Here is a 21,586-nt window from a genome sequence, read left to right on the forward strand (position 1 = left end):
TAATATCCAAACCAGGAAAGGATCCAACAAAGAAAGAAAATGATAGACCAATATCATTAATAAATATCAATGCAAAAATATTCAGTCAGATCCTAGCTAACAAAATACAACAATGCATCAAAAAAATATATACACCATGATCAAGTTGGTTTTATTCCAGGGTTACAGGGTTGGTTCAACATATGGAAATCTATAAATATAATACATCACATCAATAAAATAAAATAAAAAGACCATATTATTCTCTAAATTGATGCAGAAAAAGCCTTTGATAATATCTAGCATACTTTCATGATAGAACACTTAAGAAAATAGGCAGAGAAGGGACTTTTCTTAAACTGATAGAGACCATCTACAGCAAACCCACAGCCAATATCATATTGAATGGTATAAAATTGAAAACATTTTCACTCTCAGATCAGGAATGAGGGAAGGATGCCCACTGTCTCCACTGCTATTCAATATAGTAACAGAAGTCTTAGCCACTACAATCAGGTAAGAGAAGGCAATCAAGTGTATCCAAATAGGATCAGAGGAGATCAAACTCTCACTCTGCTGATGATATGATCCTATACCTGAAAAATCCCAGGGACTCAACTTCAAAAGTCTTGGAAGTGATCAAGAAATACAGCAGTGTCTCAGGATAAAAAATCAATACTTACAAATCAGTAGCTTTTATATATGCCAACAGTAGTCAAGCTGAAAAAATAGTCAAAGACTCTATTCCTTTTATAATAGTGCCAAAGAAGGTGAAATATCTGGGAATTTACCTAACAAAAGACATGACAGCTCTCTATAAAGAGAATTACAAAACTCTGAGAAAAAATAGATAAAGATGTTAACAAATGGAAAAACATACCATGTTCATGGCTGGGAAGAATCAACATTATTAAAATGTCCAGACTACCCAAAGCAATCAATAGATTTAATGAAATCCCCATTAAAGCCCCATCGTCATACTTTAAACAACTTGAAAACTGTCTTACATGGACTCAGAAAAAAAACCTCAAATAACAAATGCATTACTCAGAAATAAACAAATCAGGAGGTATCATGTTACTAGACTTCAGGCCATACTATAAATCTATAGTGATCAAAACAGCATGGTACTGGCACAAAAACAGAGAGGTAGATTTATGGAACAGAATGAGAACCAAGAGATGAACCCAGCTACTTATCATCATTTGATCTTTCACAAGCCTCTCAAACATATTCAGTGGGGGAAAGACTCCCTGTTTAACCAATTGGGCTGGGTGAACTGGCTGGCAACCTGTAGAAGACTGAAACTGGACCCACACCTTTCACCACTAAGAAAAATTGATTCTTGCTGGATAAAAGATTTAAACATAAGACATGAAACTATAAAAATACTAGAAGAGAGTGCAGAGGAAACACTTGAAGAAATTAGCCTGGGAGAATATTTTATGAGGAGAACCTCCCAGGCAATTGAAGCAACATCAAAAATACATTACTGGGATCTGATCAAACTAAAAAGCTTTTGCCGAGCCAAGAGCACAGTAACTAATGCAAACCAACAACTTTCAGAATGGGAGAACAGTTCTGCAGATTATACTTCAGACAAAGGTCTGATAACTAGGATCTACAGAGAACTCAAACTAATCAATAAGGAAAGAACAAATAACCCCATTTCTATATGGGCAAGAGACTTGAACAGAAACTTCTCTGATGAAGACAGGCGCATGGCCTACCACCACATGACAAAACGCTCACCATCCTTAATCATCAGAGAAATGCAAATCAAAACCACTTTGAGATATCATCTAACTTCAGTAAGATTAGCCCACATCACAAAATCCCAAAACTATAGATGTTGGCATGGATGTGGAGAGAAAGGAACACTTGTACACTGCTGGTGGGAATGCAAGCTAATACAACCCTTTTGGAAAGAAGTTTGGAGAACGCTCAAGGAACTAAAAGTAGACCTACCATTATCCTGCAATTCCTCTACTAAGTATATACCCAGATGATCAAAAATTATTTCACAACAAAGACATTTGCACCAGAATGTTTACTGCAGCCCAATTCATAATTGCCAAGACATGGAAACAGCCCAAGTGCCCATCGACCCATGAATGGATTAACAAATTGTGGTATAGGTACACCATGGAATACTATGCAGCCATAAAAAGATGGAGACTTCATATCTTTTATGTTTACCTGAATAGAGTTGGAACATATTCTTCTTAGTAAAGTGTCTCAAGAATGCAAAAAAAAGGTTCCAATGTACTGAATACTACTGTGAAATCAGTATATAATCACCTACACATTCATATGAATGGCAAAACAAAACTATAGTCCAGAAAGTAGAAGGGAAGAAGAGAGAGACGCGAGGGGTGGGGAACATGGGAGAATGGAAGGTATTTGGGGGAACATTACCTAATGTGCATGATGCAATGATGCATTTCAAAACTAGTATGAAATGAGTATAATTGTGATGGATGTGTTATTTAGTTCAATGTAAGCATTTCACATTGTATGTCAAAGCAGTACACTGAACCCCATAAATGCATCAATGTACAAAGTTATGATTTAATAAAAAATAATAATTAGGAAACATAGATAAAACTTTGGTCAGAATAACCAGAAATAGAAAAGTAAAATCTCTAGTAACCTCAATCAGAAATGATAAAGAGGAAATAACAACTGATGCCACAGAGATACAAGAGATCATCTCTCGATACTACCAGAAACTCTATGCCCAGAAATTTGACAATGTGAAGGAAATGGATCAATATTTGGCATCACATCCTCTCCCTAGACTTAGCCTGGATGAAACAGATCACCTGAACAGACCAATTTCAAGCACTGAGATCAAAGATAAAAATCCTCAAAGAAAGCAAAGGAAAAACATTGGAAGATATCAGCCTGGGGAAAGACTTTATGAAGAAGACTTCCGTGGCAATCGCATCAACAACAAAAATAAACAAATGGGACTTAATTAAACTGAAAAGCTTCTGAACTGCTATGGAGACAAAAACCAAAGCAAACAGACAACTTACACAATGGGAAAGGATATTTGCATATTTTGAATTAGATAAAACTTGATAACTAGGATCTATAAAGAACTCAAATTAATCCACATGAAAAAAGCCAACAATCCCATATATCAGTGGGCAAGAGAGATGAATAGAACCTTCTCTAAAGAAGACAGTTGAATGGCTAGCAAATATATGAAAAAATGCTCGTCATCCCTAATTATTAGAGAAATGCAAATCAAAACTACCCTGAGATACCATCTAACCCCAGCAAGAATGGCCCACATCACAAAAATCTCAAAACTGCAGATGTGGAGAGAAAGGAACACTTTTACACTGCTGGTGGGACTTGCACCTAGTTTCTTGTACCCTCAATGAATCCCCAACAAAAAAAAAAAAATAGAAAAAGTAATAAAATTTTAAAAATACATATATATGTCCTATATATTGTTTATTTCTGAGGGTGAATTTTTGGGAATCTTAGAAACTGCCTTCCCTGTAGCTTCTCTAGGCCAGACCTGTGAAATTACCACCCGGATAGTCTATGTTTAAACTGCCTTCACTGATTATGAAGGTTTCATGATTTCACTATTCTTTAAAAGAATACTTTAGTTAAGGAAGAAATGTCAGACTTTGTCCTCCAGGGCCTAACTAACTTCTATGAGCCAGCTAATAGAACCAAACTAGAATATCTCTAAATTAGAATTCAGGGACACTCTATACTTTTAGCTTAGAGCTAAAATGAAAGAGAAACCCCATCAGAAGAGGAACCACTAATAAAACACTGGCAACATGAACAGTTAGAATGGATGAACTCTGCTGAGGGATCACAATGTAGCTACCACAGAAGATACCCACTATAAAGAAATTATGGAAATGATAAAAATAGAATTCAGATTATAGATGGGGAAAATGATGAAGGGAATTGAAGGGAAAGTGGAAAAACAGCAAAAGTTGACCCAAGAAATTAAAGAAAGACTAGACAAGTCACCAAGGATTTGGACATACTGAGGAAAGGTACAGTAGAGATTAAAGAATTAAAGGAATCACTACGGGACTTTCAAAGTGTAACAGTTTCAAGATCAGATTAAACCATGAAGAAGAAAGGATCTCAGAACTTGAAGCTAAGGCTCTGGAGCTAACCCAGTCATTTAAACAGGAAGAAAAGAAAAGAGTGAAACCAGCACAATTTCTTAAAGAGATAAGACACTATTTCAAAGTGCACAAACATGTGATATACATATCCCTGAAGGAGAAGAAAAAGAAGAGAGTCCAATGGAAGTTCCACTTGATGACAACAGAGCTGAAAACTTTGTGACCATGTTTATTATAATCTCAAAGGAGAATAAAACCTTAAGAAAAAGAGAGACAGAAAATCAAAAAAACCCAAAATTTATTCTGAGTATTCCAGCAACTTTTGCGTGTGTGTGTACTTAGCTGTGCTACAAGTAGTTAGTTTGTAGGAAATGGTTAGTTAAATAGGCCAAAGATAAAAGGTTTCTTTTTTCTATTCTTTGTCTATGAATTTGCTATTTGTTTATTTATTTATTTATTGCCTATTTGATGTATGTGTGCAACTATATTGTCCAATAATAAACCATAATTTCATTTTGCTGAGTTGGTCTACCTCCCACCCCCCCACCCCAAAAAAGAAAAAACAGAAAAGAAAACGAAAGTAAGAGACATAGATATACAAAACAGAATAGAGAATCTAGAGGTGAAACCAGCCTCATATTGCTTCCTGATCTTTGACAAAGGAAAAAAAATCATACCCTGGGCAAAGAATCCCTATTATATAAATGGTGCTGAGAGAACTGGTTTACCACGTATAGGAGACTGAAACTGGACATGCACTTGTCTCTACTCACAAAAATTAATTCACAATAGATAAAAGATTTAAAGCTAAACAGGAAACTTTAAAAACTCTAGAAGTTAGTGCAGGAAGAACTCTTAATCTTCTCTGCTTGGGGAAGGAATTGAGGAAGAAGACCCCACTGGCCTTCGCAGCAGCAGAAAAAAATATATACGTGTACCTGATCAAGTTAAAAAGATTTTGTACAGCTAAGCGCACAATCAACAAAGCAAAGATGTATGGAGATTCCTTAAAGAACTTAAAGTAGACCTACCATTTGACACTATAATCCCATTACTAGATATGTACCCAAAAGAACAAAATACATTTCATACTTCAAAGATATTTGCACCCACATGTTTATGATAGCTCAATTTATAATTGCAAAGATGTGAAACAACTCAAGTGCCCTTCAATACATAAATGGATTAATAAACTGTGGTATGTGTACACCATGGAATACTATTCAGACATAAAGAGGTTGAGATTTTGCATCTTTTGTAACAATCTGAATGAACTTAGAGAACATCCTCCTAAGCAAAGTATCACGGGAATGGAAACATAACCATCACATATACTCAGGACCAAATTGTACTGTTGTAGATTAACAATACAGGCTCATGGGAGAGAAAAACTTAGATTAAGGGGGGAGGAGCAGGGTTGGGCATCGGTAAATGGTTTACTTCCTGGATGAAGGACACAGCTACAATTCAGCCTTTAACCTCACAAATGCAAACTATGTAACCCAATTGTATATAGGTTTATATTAATATGATACTAAAGTGTTCTTGCATTTTTATAATTTTTTAAATCCAAGAATCATGACAAAACATAAACAGGCTCCTTTTAATCAGCTGATTTCTTAGAAAAAAAGAAAAAAGAGCAAAGGCAAAAGTGAAACCAGTTTTGCACTTCCTGCTTTGAGGATAAATTCACTGTTCTCTCTCACATACCAAGCCAAAGACTGGGTTGGAGCTGGAGTCAGCAGCCTCCCAGTTTCAGGAAAAGAACCTGCTCTCCCTACAAGTACTCTCTACTGCAACCTCAAGACAGGAACTGAGCCTCAGGAGACAGGTAGGTAAGGAAAATTTGGGAAATGGAGTAGACAGAGAGATACAATAAACCCAGGAACTAAAACTGAAACTGATGTAAATAGTTTCCGGAGGCAGCCAGATGCACAGGAAGATTAAGACATGCTGAGAACACAAATACGATTTTGGTATCATTATTCTAAAAAATAGTTAAAAATCTGGGAGGATGTGGAGTACATAATCCAAACAGATAATTTGTATTATTAAATAAAAACAAATCCAGATTTAGGTACAGATAAATTTTATTTAAAAACATTATTGCAACAAGAGGAAGAGGACTATTGCAACAGTAGAGCAATATGACCATAAAAGTTCAGGCATATCTGTCTAGGCAGACAAATTCCTTTACTGGGAAAAGTTAGCAAGGCCAGAAGGAGACCAGTATGGGGGCAGTGAGATACTCAGGGAATATTTTTTTCTAAAGTCAGCTAATTCTTTTCTTTTTAATTAATTTGAGGATACAAATGATTGGGTTACATTGTTTCCCTTTCTTAGGAAAAGTTCAAGTTGTAGTTGAGCCCTTCACGCATGGGGGTGTGCTGTGTACCCTTACATTGTGCATCCAATACTAAAGAAACCAAGAGATTAAAAAAAACTACATGCCCACAGGAAGGTCCGCTGATTTTGCTGGGTCCTAGAAAGTCCAAGAACATGAAAAAAGAAGAGAAGCTTAATTAATGTTTGCTGAAGATAATAATCACTTTGTTTCTAATGATGAGGGAGTATAAGCGGTTCAGCTAATCCTTTATGAGACAAAGAATGGGAATTTAAAGGATCTGTGTCTCACTTATCATAAATGTAGAAAGGAGACCTGAGTCTTAATCTAATTCACATGGGTAAGAGTGGTTCTTTACAGCATGGAGGTGAGGGAAAAGTGGTCTTTCTCCAAAAAGTTCACTGAAAGATCAACTCAAATATAATCAAGGCAGATTAATAAAACAAAGGTTTATTACTCTGTGCATGGAGAAGTACAGAGTTTTCTCTGTACAGAAGTACAGAATATTTCAACGATGATCATATATTTGTATACCTTTTGTCTGAGGGGAGTGGGAGATGAGAAGTGCAGGTAATTATGTTTAGGAGCAATAAACAGTTACTAGGGAGGATGAATAGCTACTTGGGAGAATGAATGCATTGAAGGAACAGAATGACCTGCAAATTAACATGACAGAGAAGTATAGTGTTTACAATTATTTGAGCCAGGTCAAGTTGTATTCTTGATTGGTTTTTCCTATAATTTACTGAGATGATAGGGAGATGAAAGGAAACCCATTATTCTTTCGATTGGTCAGTCTGGTACATATAGATATAGAGAAGGCCCCTTCCACTGCTTTTTTTTATTTCAAAGGGCCTATAGTTCAAAATACTCTTTATATCAAGGAATCAAAAATTGGGTTAAAATTTCCTGAATTCCTTCAGCAGTAAGCCTTTACTCAGAACACAAAAAGATGGATGGTTATATATAATCATACCTAGTAACCAAAAGCAAAGGGCTCAAGTAAAGTTTACCATTATTAACTTGACCTGTGAATAGCAGGTAGTATCACAAGCACAGAAAGGAGGGCTACTACTTGACCTAGAGGATCAAAAGAAGACTTCATAAATAGAAACTTGAACTGAGTCAGGAATATAAAGCCCACAGAGAAGGACCAGAAGGGCTCAGGTAAGGTAATATGCAGGTTCAAGATACACAGTGAAGTGAAAAGAAAAAGGCCGAGTGTGGCTACTAAAGGAAGAGTGAGCTGGATGGTAGGCAAAGGTAAAAGAGTGGTTGCGAAAGGGATTAGACAGTTATGAGGGGTCTTAAATGCCAGGTCAAAGTAGTTTGATTTTTTTTTTCCCATTTCTTTTTTTATTGTTGGGGATTCATTGAGGGTACAATAAACCAGGTTACACTGATTGCATTTGTTAGTAGTTTGATTTTATCATATATCAATGCAGAGTTTTCAAAATTTTATGAACTACTCAGCCATCAGGAAAGATTATTTAAGGCCTTTTGCAACAATTTGGATGGAAATAGAGACCTTTGTCCTAAAGAAGTATTTGAAGAATAGAAAATTAAATATGTCATGTACTTACTCTTAAATTGGAACTAAGTGATGAGCACGCTCAATCCTTTCTGTCTTTTAAATTAATGAATTTACTTGATTTACCTTCAATGTCACACATTTTGTTACCTGGTTTTTAGTTGTTTTGTAACTCCTCTCCTTTTATCTCTTTCTTACTGTCTTCCTTCACACATAAGAGATTTTCACGGACAGTATGCTTTAATTTTGTTGCTTTTTATTCTTAGTGTTTCTATGCCAGGTTTTTGCTTTGTGGTCACCATGAAACTTACAAAGGCACCTCGTAGCCAGGCGCCGTGGCTCATGCCTGCAATCCCAGCACTGTGGGAGGCTGAGGAGGGAGAATTGCTTGAGCTCAGGAGTTCTACATTTGTCTGAGCAAGAGTGAGACCCCAACTCCTAAAAAAAAAAAAAAAAGAAAGAAAAACTCAGTTGGATGCGGTGGTGAGCACCTGTAATCCCAGTGGCTTCCGGAGGATGAGGCAGTGGGAGGCCCACAGCCCGATTCTGAGGATGCAGTGAGCTATGATGCCATTGCACTCTGCACAGGGCATAGGGTGGGAGCCTGTCTCAACAACAACAACAAAAAAAAAAAAAAACAAAGGCACCTCTAGATATTTTAAATAGATGACAACTTAACTTTGATCACAAAGTAAAGCAACCGAGAAAAAACTCTACACTTTGTCTCCATCCCTCCCCATATTTTAACTTTAAATTGTCTCAGTTTCCTTCATTTCATATTGCCAACCCTTAACAGGTTGCTGTACTTACTACTATTTTTGATAAATTTGTCTTTTAACTTTTATACTAGAGTTATGAGTGGATTACATATCACAATTACAGTATTAGAGTATTCTGAATTTGTCTGTGTACTTATTTTTATTACCACGATTTATACGTTCAAATGTTTTCTTTTTGCACATTAGCATTATTTTCTTTTAGAATTAAGAACTCCCTTTAGCATTGTTTGTAAGACACATCTGGTAATCTTTTGTCGTTTTCAGCTTTTGTTGTTCTGGGAAATACTTTAAATCTCCTTTATGTTTGAAAACTTTTCTCCTTCAGGAAGATTACCTGGGGACAGAATTCTTGGTTGACATTTTTTTCATCTCTGTGGCAATAGAACTTCTTGTCCTGTGTCATCCAGACTTAAATGGTTTCTGGTATATGGTCTATTGCCAGATTAATGATAGCTTTTTTATAATCTGTTTCTTTTTCCCTGAGTTTTTTTGTTTGTTTGTTTGTTTTGTTTTTTGTTTTTGATACTTTAGTATCCTTTCTATGTTCTTGACTTTTGAGAGGTTATTATGTGCCTTGAGATAACATTATTAGGGTTGAATATTTTTAGCGATCCCAGTTCTTCCTGTACTTAGATATTTATATCTTTCTTAAGGTTTGGTAAGTTTTATCATTATTATTAATTTCTTTTTTTTTTTTTTTTTTTTGAGATAGAGTCTCACTTTGTCACCCTTGGTAGAGGACAGTGGCATCATAGCTCACAGAAACCTCAAATTCTTGGGCTCTAGTGATCCTCTTGCTTCAGCCTCCCAAGTAGTGGGCACTACAGGAGCCCTCCACAGCACCTGGCTAATTTTTTTGGAGACAAGGTCTTGCTCTTGCTCAGGCTGGTCTCGAAACAAACTCCTTAGCTCAGGCAATCCACTCACCTCAGCATCCCAGAGTGCCAGGATTATAGGCATTAGACACAACTCCCGGCCGATTATTAATCTTTTGAATAAGCCCTTTAGACTATGCTCTTTGTCAACTCCCTCTTGACTGCCAATAAGTCTCAAATTTGCACTTTTGAGGTTTTTTTAAAATATCTTATAGGCATACTTCATTTCTTTTCAATTGTTTTTCTTCTCTCTCCTTTCTTCTTGCCTTTTCTTGAAAAAGATAGTGTCTCATTATGGTTTAAATTTGCATTTACCTGCTGATGAGTATATTTTCATATTTTTGTGGCCATTTTTATATCTTCCTTTAAAGGATGCCTTTTCATGTCATTTGCTCACTTTTTTTTTTTTTATTGTTGGGGATTCATTGAGGGTACAATAAGCCAGGTTACACTGATTGCAATTGTTAGGTAAAGTCCCTCTTGCAATCATGTCTTGCCCCCATAAAGTGTGACACACACCAAGGCCCCACCCCCTCCCTCCGTCCCTCTTTCTACTTTTCCTCCCCCCCATAACCTTAATTGTCATTAATTGTCCTCATATCAAAATTGAGTACATAGGATTCATGCTTCTCCATTCTTGTGATGCTTTACTAAGTATAATGTCTTCCACTTCCATCCAGGTTAATACGAAGGATGTAAAGTCTCCATTTTTTTTAATGGCTGAATAGTATTCCATGGTATAAATATACCACAGCTTGTTAATCCATTCCTGGGTTGGTGGGCATTTAGGCTGTTTCCACATTTTGGCGATTGTAAATTGAGCTGCAATAAACAGTCCAGTACTAGTGTCCTTATGATAAAAGGATTTTTTTCCTTCTGGGTAGATGCCCAGTAATGGGATTGCAGGATCAAATGGGAGGTCTAGCTTGAGTGCTTTGAGGTTTCTCCATACTTCCTTCCAGAAAGGTTGCACTAGTTTGCAGTCCCACCAGCAGTGTAAAAGTGTTCCCTTCTCTCCACATCCACGCCAGCATCTGCAGTTTTGAGATTTTGTGATGTGGGCCATTCTCACTGGGGTTAGATGATATCTCAGGGTTGTTTTGATTTGCATTTCTCTAATATATAGAGATGATGAACATTTTTTCATGTGTTTGTTAGCCATTCATCTGTCGTCTTTAGAGAAAGTTCTATTCATGTCTCTTGCCCATTGATATACGGGATTGTTGGCTTTTTTCATGTGGATTAATTTGAGTTCTCTATAGATCCTAGTTATCAAGCTTTTGTCTGATTGAAAATATGCAAATATCCTTTCCCATTGTGTAGGTTGTCTCTTTGCTTTGGTTATTGTCTCCTTAGCTGTACAGAACATTTGCTCACTTTTTAATGAAGTAACTTTTTTCTCTTTTTGAGTTAATTTCCTGTCAATTCTGGATATTAGTCTTTTATCAAACACATAGAAAACATTTTCTCCCATTCTGTGATTTGTATATTCTCTCTGTTGATTATTTCTTTTGCTGTGAAGAAGATTTTTAGCATAATTGTGTTCCATTTGACAATTTTTTTGTTTGTTTTTATTCCATTTAGTTTCAGGTTTTAGTCATACTTTTTTTGCCTAGGCCAACATTCAGAAGAGTTATTCCGAGGTTTCCTCTAGGATTTTTATTGTTTCTGGTCTTACATTTAAGAATTTAATGCCTCTTGAGTCAGTTTTTGTACATGGGGAGAGATGGAGATATGATTAACCTCTTCTGCATATGGTTATTCAATTTTCCCAGCAGGATTTCTTCAGTAAGGTGCTCTGGGTTGTTCTCTATTCTGTTCTGTTGATTTATGTGTCTGCTTTGATTCCAGTACCATACTGTTTTGGTAACTGTAGCTTCTTGTATAATGTGAGGCCAAGTACATTGATGCCTGTAATTTTGTTCATTTTGCTTAGGATTATTTTTTATTTGTGCTTTTTTTTGGTTCCATATGAATATTAGAATAGTTTTCTCTAATTCCATAAAAAGTGGCCCTGGAATTTCAATAGCAATTCCATTGAATCTGTAGATTGTTTTTGAAAATATAGTTTTAACAATGTTCATTCTTCCAATCCATGAATATGGGGTGTTTCTCCATATGTTTGTGCCATCTATGATATCTCTTAGCAATGACTTGTAGCTCTCCTTGTAGAGATTATTCACCTCCATTGTTAAATTTATTTGTAGGTGTTTTTTCTTTGCATCTATTGTAAATTGGATTGAGTTCTTGAGTTGATTCCCAGCTCAGTCATAGAAATGCTATTTATTTGGGGGCATAGATTTTGTAACCTGAGATTTTGCTTAATTTTTTTTTTAATTTCTAGGAGTTTCTTGGTAGAATCTTTGGGATTTTTTAGATATACAATTGTACCATCAGCATTGAGTAATAGTTGGACTTCTTCTTTCCCTATTTGGATACCTTTGCTTCCCTTCTCTTGACCGATTGTTCTGGCTAGGACTTCCAGCACTATTTGGAACAAAAGTTGTGACAGTGACAACCTTGTCTACTTCTGTTTCTAAGTGGGAATTCTTTTAATTCTTTTAATTTTTCTCCATTCAGTATGATATTGGCTGTGGGTATTTCATGTATACCTTTTACAGTATTGAGTATGTTTCTTCTATGCCTATTTTATTATTAGTTCTTATCACAAAATGGTGCTGAATGATGTCCAGTGCTAGTTCTGCATCTATTGAAAATATCATATAGTCTTTGATTTTGCTTGTATTTATGTGGTAAGTCACATTTACAGATTGGTGCATGTTGAACCATCCTCTATCTCTAGGATGAAACCCACCTGATTGTAGTGGATTATTGTTATTTTTTTAATGTGAAGCTAAATATGGTTTACCATAATTTTATTGATAATTATTGCATCTATATTCATAAAGGATACAGTTCTATAGTGTTCTTTTTAGTTGTGACCTTTCCTGGCTTTGTTATCAATGTGATATTGGCTTTGTAGAACAAGTTGAGGAGGATTTCTTTCTTCTTAATGGTATGAAATAATTTCTGCAGTTAAGCACCAGTTTTTCTTTTCTTTCTTTCTTTCTTTTTTTTTTTTTGAGACAGAATCTCAAGCTGTCACCCTGGGTAGAGTACCATGGTGTCACAGCTCACAGCAACCTCAAATTCTTGGGCTTAAGCTATTCTCTTGCCTCAGCCTCCCAAGTAGCTGATGACTACAGGCACCCACCACAACGCCCTGCTACGTTTTTGGTTGTAGTTGTCATTGATGGTTGACAGGCCCAGCCTGGATTCAAACCCACCAGCTCCAGTGTATGTGGCTGGCGCTCTAGCCACTGAGCTATAGGTGCCAAGCCAGCACCAATTTTTCTGTGTAGATGAAACTATCTGTTCCAGGGCATTAACTTTTGGAAGAGTTTTTTTTTTTTTTTTTTTTTAATTGCTGCTTCAATTTCATTACTTCATATTAGTCTATTGAGGAGTTCTATTTCTTCCTCACTGAGCCTAGATTGTTTATGTTTCCACAAATTTGCTCATTTCCTCAACATTTTCACATTTAGGTGCAGAGTTTGTTTTTGTTTCTTTAAAATCACAGAAATTTTTTATTTCAACATATTAAGGGGCAATCAGAATTTTATAGGGAATATTAAACACTATATAGGCCATTATGTGTGCAAGAGAATATAAACACAATATATGAAACAGAAATTGATAGAGCCTAGAATATTTCTCAGGTTATAATTGAAGAAATGTAGCATTTAAAGCTGAGAAATGAAAATACAAATTCAAGCTTAGACATTCAGAAACTATTAATATCACTTGTTAATGAAATCATTAGTTCAGTTCTCTTACATATGACTTTTAAAATAATCATTGATGGAAATGCAGTCTCTCAACCCCCACTTGGCCAAAAAGAATGGATCTTGAGTCTGGAAGAACACTTCCTTACCAAGAGACAAAAGCAGCATACAATCTTGCCTTGCATGAAAAAGTTTCCCTGTAGGAAGCTCAATGCATAATCCTTTGTTAAGTGTGTGCCATATGGCACCTGGCTATCTCTGTTCTCCACGAGGACAGGACAGGGTCCTTCTATGGCAGCAGAAGAGGGAACCACATATTTTATTGCCCCACACTGGCTGCTGGGAAAGAATTGCTGGCCGTGGACTGGAGACGATCTCATGGTCTCATCTATTTGTAAGTAAAGTGTTGCTCCATCTGTTGCTTGACTGTGTTGTTTTGCTCAGCCGTGAAACCAAGATGCAACAGAAGGGTTTGAACTCTTCTTATTGATTGGCATAGTGATGATCTTTGCTAAACTCTGCAGTAGGAGTCCTCCCCTGGTGTTATCCATGAGCTCTCAGTATTCTGTTCTGCTTTTCTCTTAGGCTTTTGTTATACTTCTGCTTGGACGTTGCTTTTTTGTATGTCTTCCTTTTTTTACAAAACCATTGATTTATCTGTTTATTTGTCATGCTAAATTCAAATAAGAGGGAAAAAGTATCTTGTATTGTGAGGTATTGCTTTAATTTAAACTTTCCCCAGAGAGTGTCCATGAGGGGTTTGCTGACTAATCTTTTCCTGGGATACCGTTCTTCATTTTTCTTTTTCTTTTTCTTTTTTTTTTCTGCCCCTCTTCCAATTCCTTTTCTACTTCCTCTTCCTTTTCTCTTCCCTTTCCTTGTCCTCATGTCTCCTCTTCTCTCCATTTCTGCTTTCTCTTTCTTTCATCTTCACTACAATTCCTATTTGATTTCTCTGGATTTTGATTCCAAGGCATAGCTGGTTGGTTTTGTATAACAAGATCTTACAGCCTTTGCAGATTTAGGTTCATGATTGTTTTGCTTGGGGTCTTTTCTCCTAGAGGTTCTGTTTGATTTTTAGAGGTAAAAATATTCTCAGCAGCAGATGGTTTTACATCAGAAAAGTCTTGAATTATCAGGGGCTTTTAAAGTATCTAGAACTCTCTCCACCTTGAAAAACTTTCTTCTCTGGTTTCCAGGACGCCATCCTTTCCTGGGTTTCCTTCTAAGTCAGTGGCTGGTCTTTTGAAGATTTCCTTGATGGTGCCTTCTCTTTCCCCTTACTCTCCCAGATCTTGGGCTTTTTGAATCTACTCATAGAAATTTTTATAGCATTCAGAGATAATATTTTGTGTTTCTTATTATAGGTTGTAATATCTCCTTTTTCATTTCCGATTCAGCTCATAGGGTCCTTTCTTTTCTGTCTGCTTAACCTAGCAAGTGTCTTGTTGATTTTTATTTTTATTGTTGAATCATAGCTGTGTACATTAGCGCAATCAAGGAGTACAATGTGCTGGTTTCATATACAATCTGAAATATTCTCATCAAACTGTTCAACTTAGCCTTTATGGCATTTTCTTAGTTATTGTATGTAGACATTTGTATTCTGCATTCAGTAAGTTTCGTCTGTACCCATTCTAAGATGTACCGTAGGTGTGGCCCCACCCATTGCCCTCCCTCAACCCTAACCTCCCCCCTCCCTTAGCCTTTTTCCCATATTCTTGAGCTATAGTTGGGTTATAGCCTTCATGTGAAAGCTATAAATTAGCTTCATAGTAGGGCTGAGTACATTGGATACTTTTTCTTCCATTCCTGAGATACTTTGCTGAGAAGAATATGTTCCAGCTCCATCCATGTAAACATGAAAGAGGTAAAGTTTCCATCTTTCTTTAAGACTGCATAATATTCCATGGTATATATGTACCACAATTTGCTAGTCCATTCGTGGGTCGATGGGCACTTGGGCTTCTTCCATGACTTAGCGATTATGAATTGGGCTGCAATAAACATTCTGGTACAGATGTCTTTGTTGTATTGTGACTTTTGGTCTTCTGGGTATATACCTAGTAAAGAAATTATAGGATCAAATGGCAGGTCTATTTTTAGATCTCTAAGTATTCTCCAAACATCCTTCCAAAAGGAATGTATTAGTGTGCGTTCCCACCAGCAGTGTAAAGGTGTGCCCTTTTCTCCACATTCACACCAACATCTCTGGTTTGGGGATTTTGTTATGTGGGCTACTCTTACTGGGGTTAGATGATATCTCAAAGTAGTTTTGATTTGCATTTCTCTGATGATTAAGGATGATGAGCTTTTTTTCATGTGTTTGTAGATTTTGCATCTGTCTTCTTTAGAGAAGTTCTCTTCAAGTCCCCTGCCCACCCTGAGATGGGGTCACATGTTCTTTTCTTGCTAATACATTTGAGTTCTCTGTGGATTCTGGTTATTAGACCTTTATCAGAAGTATAACCTGCAAATATTTTCTCCCATTCTGAGGGCTGTCTGCTTGTTTTACTTACAATGTTCTTGGCTGTGCAGAAGCTTTTTAGTTTAGTTTAGTGTATTTTTGATACTGCTTCAGTTGCCTGGGGAGTCCTCTTCATAAAATATTCACCCAGGCCGATTCCTTCAAGAGTTTTCCCTGCACGTTCTTCAAGTATTTTCATAGTTTCATGTCTTAAGTTTAAATCTTTTATCCAGTGAGAGTCTATCTTAGTTAATGGTGAAAGGTGTGGGTCCAGTTTCAGTCTTCTACAGGTTGCCAGCCAGTTCACCCAGCACCATTTGTTAAATAAGGAATCTTTTCCCCACTGAATGTTTTTAATTGGCTTGTTATTTTTGGCTTGTCAAAACTGACAGTAAGTAGCTGGATTCATCTCTTGGTTCTCTATTCTGTTCCAGACATCTACTTCTCTATTTTTGTGCCAGTACCATGCTGTTTTGATCACTATCGATTTATAGTACAGTCTCAGGTCTGATAGCGTGATTTCTCCTGCTGTGTTTTTATTGCTGAGAAATATCTTGACTATTTGAGGTTTTTTCTGATTCCATATAAAATGAAGTATTATTTTTTCAAGATCTTTAAAATATGACAATGGAGCTTTAATAGGAATTGCATTAAAATTATATATTGCTTTGGGTAGTATAGACATTTTAACAATGTTGATTCTTCCCAGACATGAGCATGGTATGTTTTTCCATTTGTTAACATCTTCAGCTATTTTTTTCTTAAAGTTTCATAGTTCTCCTTATAGAGATCTTTCACGTCCTTTGTTAGGTGTACTCCCAAATATTTCATCATCTTTGGCACTACTGTGAAAGGGATAGAGTCCTTGACTGTTTTTTCAGCTTGGCTATTGTTGGTATATATAAAGGCTACAGATTTATGGGTGGTGATTTTGTAGCCTGAGATATTGCTGCATTCCTTGATCACTTCTAAAAGTTTTCTAGTAGAATCCTTAGTGTTTTCCAGATATACGATCATATCATCTGCAAAGAGTGAAAGTTTGATCTCTTCTAACCCTATGTGGATACCCTTGATTGCCTTTTCTTCCCTGATTGCAATGGCTAAAACTTCCATTCCAATGTTACAGAGCAGTGGAGACAATGGGCAACCTTGCCTGGTTCCTGATCTAAGTGGAAATGATCTCAATTTAACTCCATTCAATACAATATTGGCTGTGGGTTTGCTGTAGATGGCCTCTATTAGTTTAACAAATGCCCCTTCTATACCAATTTTCTTAAGTGTTCTGATCATGAAGGGATGTTGGATATTATCAAAAGCTTTTTCTGCATCAATTGAGAGAATCATATGGTCTTTATTTTTTAGTTTGTTTATGTGCTGAATTACATTTATAGATTTACGTATATTGAACCAGCCTTGAGAGCCTGGGATAAATCCCACTTGGTCATGGTGTATAATTTTTTGATGTGTTGTTGGATTCTGTTTGTTAGGATCTTATTGAGTATTTTTGCATCAATATTCATTAGTTATATTGGTCTATAATTTTATTTTCTTGTTGGGTCTTTCCCTGGTTTAGGGATCAAGGTGATGTTTGCTTCGTAGAATGTGTTGGGTAGTATTCCTTCTTCTTCTATATTTTGGAAGAGGTTTAGTAATATAGGTACTAGTCCTTTAAAGGTTTGGTAGAATTCTGACGTAAAGCCATCTTGTCCTGGGCTTTTCTTTTTAGGGAGATTTTATATTGTTGATGATGCTATTTCAGAACTTGATATAGGCCTGTTCAACAATTCCACTTCAATCTGGCTAAGTCTTGGTAGGTGGCATACTTCCAAGTTAATGGTCGATTTCTTTCAGATTTTCATATTTCTGATAGTAATGTTTCTTGTAATATTCGTTAAGGATTTTTTCAATTTCTGAGGGGTCTGTTGTTATTTCATCGTTACCATTTCTAACTGATGAAATTAGAGATTTTACTCTTTTTTTCCTGGTTAGGCTGGCCAAAAATTTATCTATTTTATTGATCTTTTTAAAAAATCAATTTTTGGATTGATCGATCTGTTGTATAATTCTTTTGTTTTCAATTTCATTTAATTCTGTTCTGATTTTGGTTATTTCTTTTCTTCTGCTGGGTTTGGGGTTGGAGTGTTCTTCCTTCTCCAGTTGCTTGAGATGTCCCATGAAGTTATTAACTTCCTCTCTTTCTGTTTTCTTAAGGAAGGCTTGCAGTGCTATAAATTTCCCTCTTAGGACTGCCTTTTCATTATCCCAGAGGTTCTGGTAATTTGTGTCTTGATTGTTTTTTTGTTCCAAAAATTTGGTGATTTCCTTCTTAATCTCGTCTATAACCCATCTATCCTTCAGCATAAGGTTGTTTTGCTTCCACATTTTTGTATGGGTATGCAAGTTCCTATTGTTATTGAGTTCAACTTTTATTCCATGATGGTCTGAGAAGATGCGAGGAATAATTTCTATTTTCTTAAATTTGCTGAGGTTAGATTTGTGGCCTAGGATGTGGTTGATTTTGTAGTATGTTCCGTGGGCTGATGAGAAGAATGTGTATTCAGTTTTGTTGGGATGAAATATTCTGTAGATGTCTGTTAAGTCCAGATGTTGAATTGTTGTGTTTAAATCTAAAATTTCTTTGCTTAGCTTCTTTTTGGAGGATCTATCCAACACTGCTAAAGGGGTGTTAAAATCTCCAACTACTATGGAACTGGCGGAAATCAAGTTACTCATGTCTGTTAGAGTTTCTCTTATAAATTGAGGTGCATTCTGGTTGGGTGCATAAATATTTCATCTTGTTGATTTTGTTTATCTTTGCAAAGAGCCAAATCTTTGTTTGATTAATTTTATGTATCATTCTTTTGGAATTCATCTCATTTATTTTTGCTCTGACCTTAGTTATTTCTTTTCCTTCCTGGTTTAGGGATAGGTTTCTTCTTCTTTTTCCAATATTTTGAGAATATTCATTAGGTTGCTGATCTGTGATCTTTTTGTCTTTTCAGTGTAAACATTGAATGCTATAAATATTCCTCATAGGACTGCTTTGGCAACTTCCCATATATTTTGGTAACTTGCATCCCCTTTGTTATTCAATTTGAAGATTTTTTTTTTACATTTCCATTCTAATTTTCTCCTTTCCCTAATAATCCATTCACCAGTAGGTTGACTAATTTCCATGACTTTGTGTAGAGTTGAATCTTTCTGTTGGGATTAATTTCTAATTTTACTCTACTGTGGTCTGAGAGGACACATGGCAGAATCTCTATAATTTCTTTTTTTTTTTTATGTAGTGAGGCTATTTTTGTGGCATAGGATGGGATCACTCTTGGAGCATGTTTCATGAACTGATGAGAAGAATGAATATTCAGTAGTTCTGTGGTAAAAATGCTCTGTAAATGTATATTAGGCCCATTTCTCCTAAGTCTTATTTAAGTTCATTGTTTCTTTTTCTATTTTCTTCTTAGATTTTTTCCATTCTGTCAGTGGGGTGCTGAAGTCCCTGGCTATGACAATGCTTCTGTATATCATTTTGTTTAGCTCACGTAGGATTTGTTTTTTAGACCAAAACACACAGTTGTTAGATGCATAAATATTTAGGAAGGTTATGTCTTCTTGTTGAATTTTTCCCTTCACCCTTATATATAATACCCATCCTTGTCCTTCCCTACATTTGGTGATTTAAGTCTTTTATATCTCATATGAATCTAAATAAAATTTTTCAGGTTATATGCTTTTCCTGGAGATAGTAAATAAAAATTAACTTCAGTAACTTTTTATTTTTCTTTTACACAAGAATATCCTCTGTTGCCCTGGGTAGAGTGCTGTGGCATGATAATTCACAACAACCTCAAACTCTTGGGCTCCAGCAACCCTCTTACCTTAGCTTCCCAAGTAGCTAGGACTACGGACACTTACTATAACCCCTGGCTCATTTTTCTATTTTTAATAGAGATGGGGTCTTGCTCTAGTTCAAACTGGTCTCAACTTCTGACCTCAGGCTATCCACCTGCCTCAGCTTCCCAGAGTACTAGAGTTACAGGTGTGAGCCACTGTGTCTGTCCAGTCTATATGTGTTTTAAGGCAAGTTTGTTATAAGCAGCAGAATTGGATGATGTTTTTTGCCACCTACTAATCTAAGTATCTTGAGTGGAAATTTTCATTCGGTTACATTCAAGGTTGGTATTGATTATGTAAAATGTTTTTCTTCTCATATAGCTATTTGGTTACTACTTGTTTTATAATTTCTTTTTTTGTTGGTGGTGGTGGTCATTTTGTCTTTGTGATTTACTAAACTTATGTCATATTGCCATTTAATTTCTTTCATTTCCTCCTTCTTGTGATTATTTTATAAGATATTTGAGTTTTAATTTTTGTGCATTTTTGTGATGGTGAATATTGGCATTTTGTTTTCATATTTAAAACTCCTTTCTATATTTCTTATGTGGCTTCTCTAGGACTGATGAATTCTCTCTGTGTTTGTTTGTCTGGGAAGGACTTTATTTCTCCTTCATTTATAAAGATAATTCTAATAAGACATAAAATTGCTGCCTTGCAGGTTTTTCTTTCATCAGTTTAAAAATGGAATTCTATTCTCTTCTGTACCATAATGTTTCTGCTGAGATGTTCACGGTTTCTCTAATGAAGGAGAAAACTTTTCTCTAATGAAGGAGTCTAATGAAGGAGACTAGATGCTTTCTCTTGCTAATTTTAAATTCTATCTTATGTTTCATCTTTAGTTACTCATATTATAAAATGATATGATGACATTCTTTTGGCAATGTACTTTTTGGGGGAATCACCTGGGAAGCTTTTTCAATTATTTCTTTCTTCTTCTTTTTTTTTTTTTTTTTTTTTTTTTAGCAGGTTTTGGCCGGGGCTGGGTTTGAACCCACCACCTCCGGCATGGAACAGGCACCCTACTCCTTTGAGCCACAGGTGCCGCCTCAATTATTTCCTTAAATAGACTTCCTAAACTTTTTGCTCTCTGTTCCCCCTGGGGATATTAATAATTTATACATACAGTCACTTTCTGTAATCTCAGATGTCTCATAGTCTTTTAAATTATTTCTTCTTTATCTTTGTCCGAGTGCATTATTACAAAATATCTATCTTTAAGTTCCTCCTTCTTATGCTTGGACTAGTTCATTTTTGAAGCTTTCAAATATGTTTTGTTTTTCCTTTGTCAGTTCCAGAATTTCCATTTGGTTTTCCTTAATGATAATTATCCCTTTGTTAAATTTTTCATTTATATTCTGACGTGATTTTCTTTTTGTTTTTTTTTTTTTTGGTTTAGACTTCTCTTCCATTTCACTGAGGTTCTTTAGAACCCATATTTGAAATTCGTTCTTTTTAAATTTTGGAAAAATATGAGGATACAAATGATTATGTTACAATATTTGTATTTGTTAGCCAAGGTCCCCATTGTAGTTGTGTCCCATAGCCAAGAGGTATGCCATATGTCCTTACATTGTGTTCATTAGGTGGGAGCACACCAAATCCCCCTCTCTCTTCTGAGTTCTTTATCTGGAATTTCAGGAAATTCTTTTTGATTAGGGTCCATTTCTGAATAATCATTGTGGTATCACATTTTCTTCCTTTTTCATGTTTCCTCTGTCCTTGCCCTGATGTCTGTGCAGCTGATGTAGTAATCACTTATTATTTTTTTTCAAATATATTTAAAGGTGATTTTTTTTCCCCTGAAGATATATATATAT

General features: G+C 35.8%; 1 protein-coding gene across 1 annotated transcript in view; it reads left to right on the plus strand.

Annotated features, from left to right (window-relative positions):
* The first annotated feature begins 5,833 nt into the window (after positions 1-5,833).
* Positions 5,834-21,586, plus strand: part of LOC128565697 (interferon-induced very large GTPase 1-like) — a 30,872-nt gene continuing 15,119 nt past the window's right edge. Inside the window, exon 1 of the mRNA XM_053562343.1 lies at positions 5,834-5,922. The gene's annotated coding sequence lies outside the window, so the exon portion shown is untranslated. The remainder of the gene's footprint in view (positions 5,923-21,586) is intronic.

Source organism: Nycticebus coucang, chromosome 14 (genome assembly GCF_027406575.1).
Source record: "Nycticebus coucang isolate mNycCou1 chromosome 14, mNycCou1.pri, whole genome shotgun sequence".
Taxonomy (NCBI): Eukaryota; Metazoa; Chordata; class Mammalia; order Primates; family Lorisidae; genus Nycticebus; species Nycticebus coucang.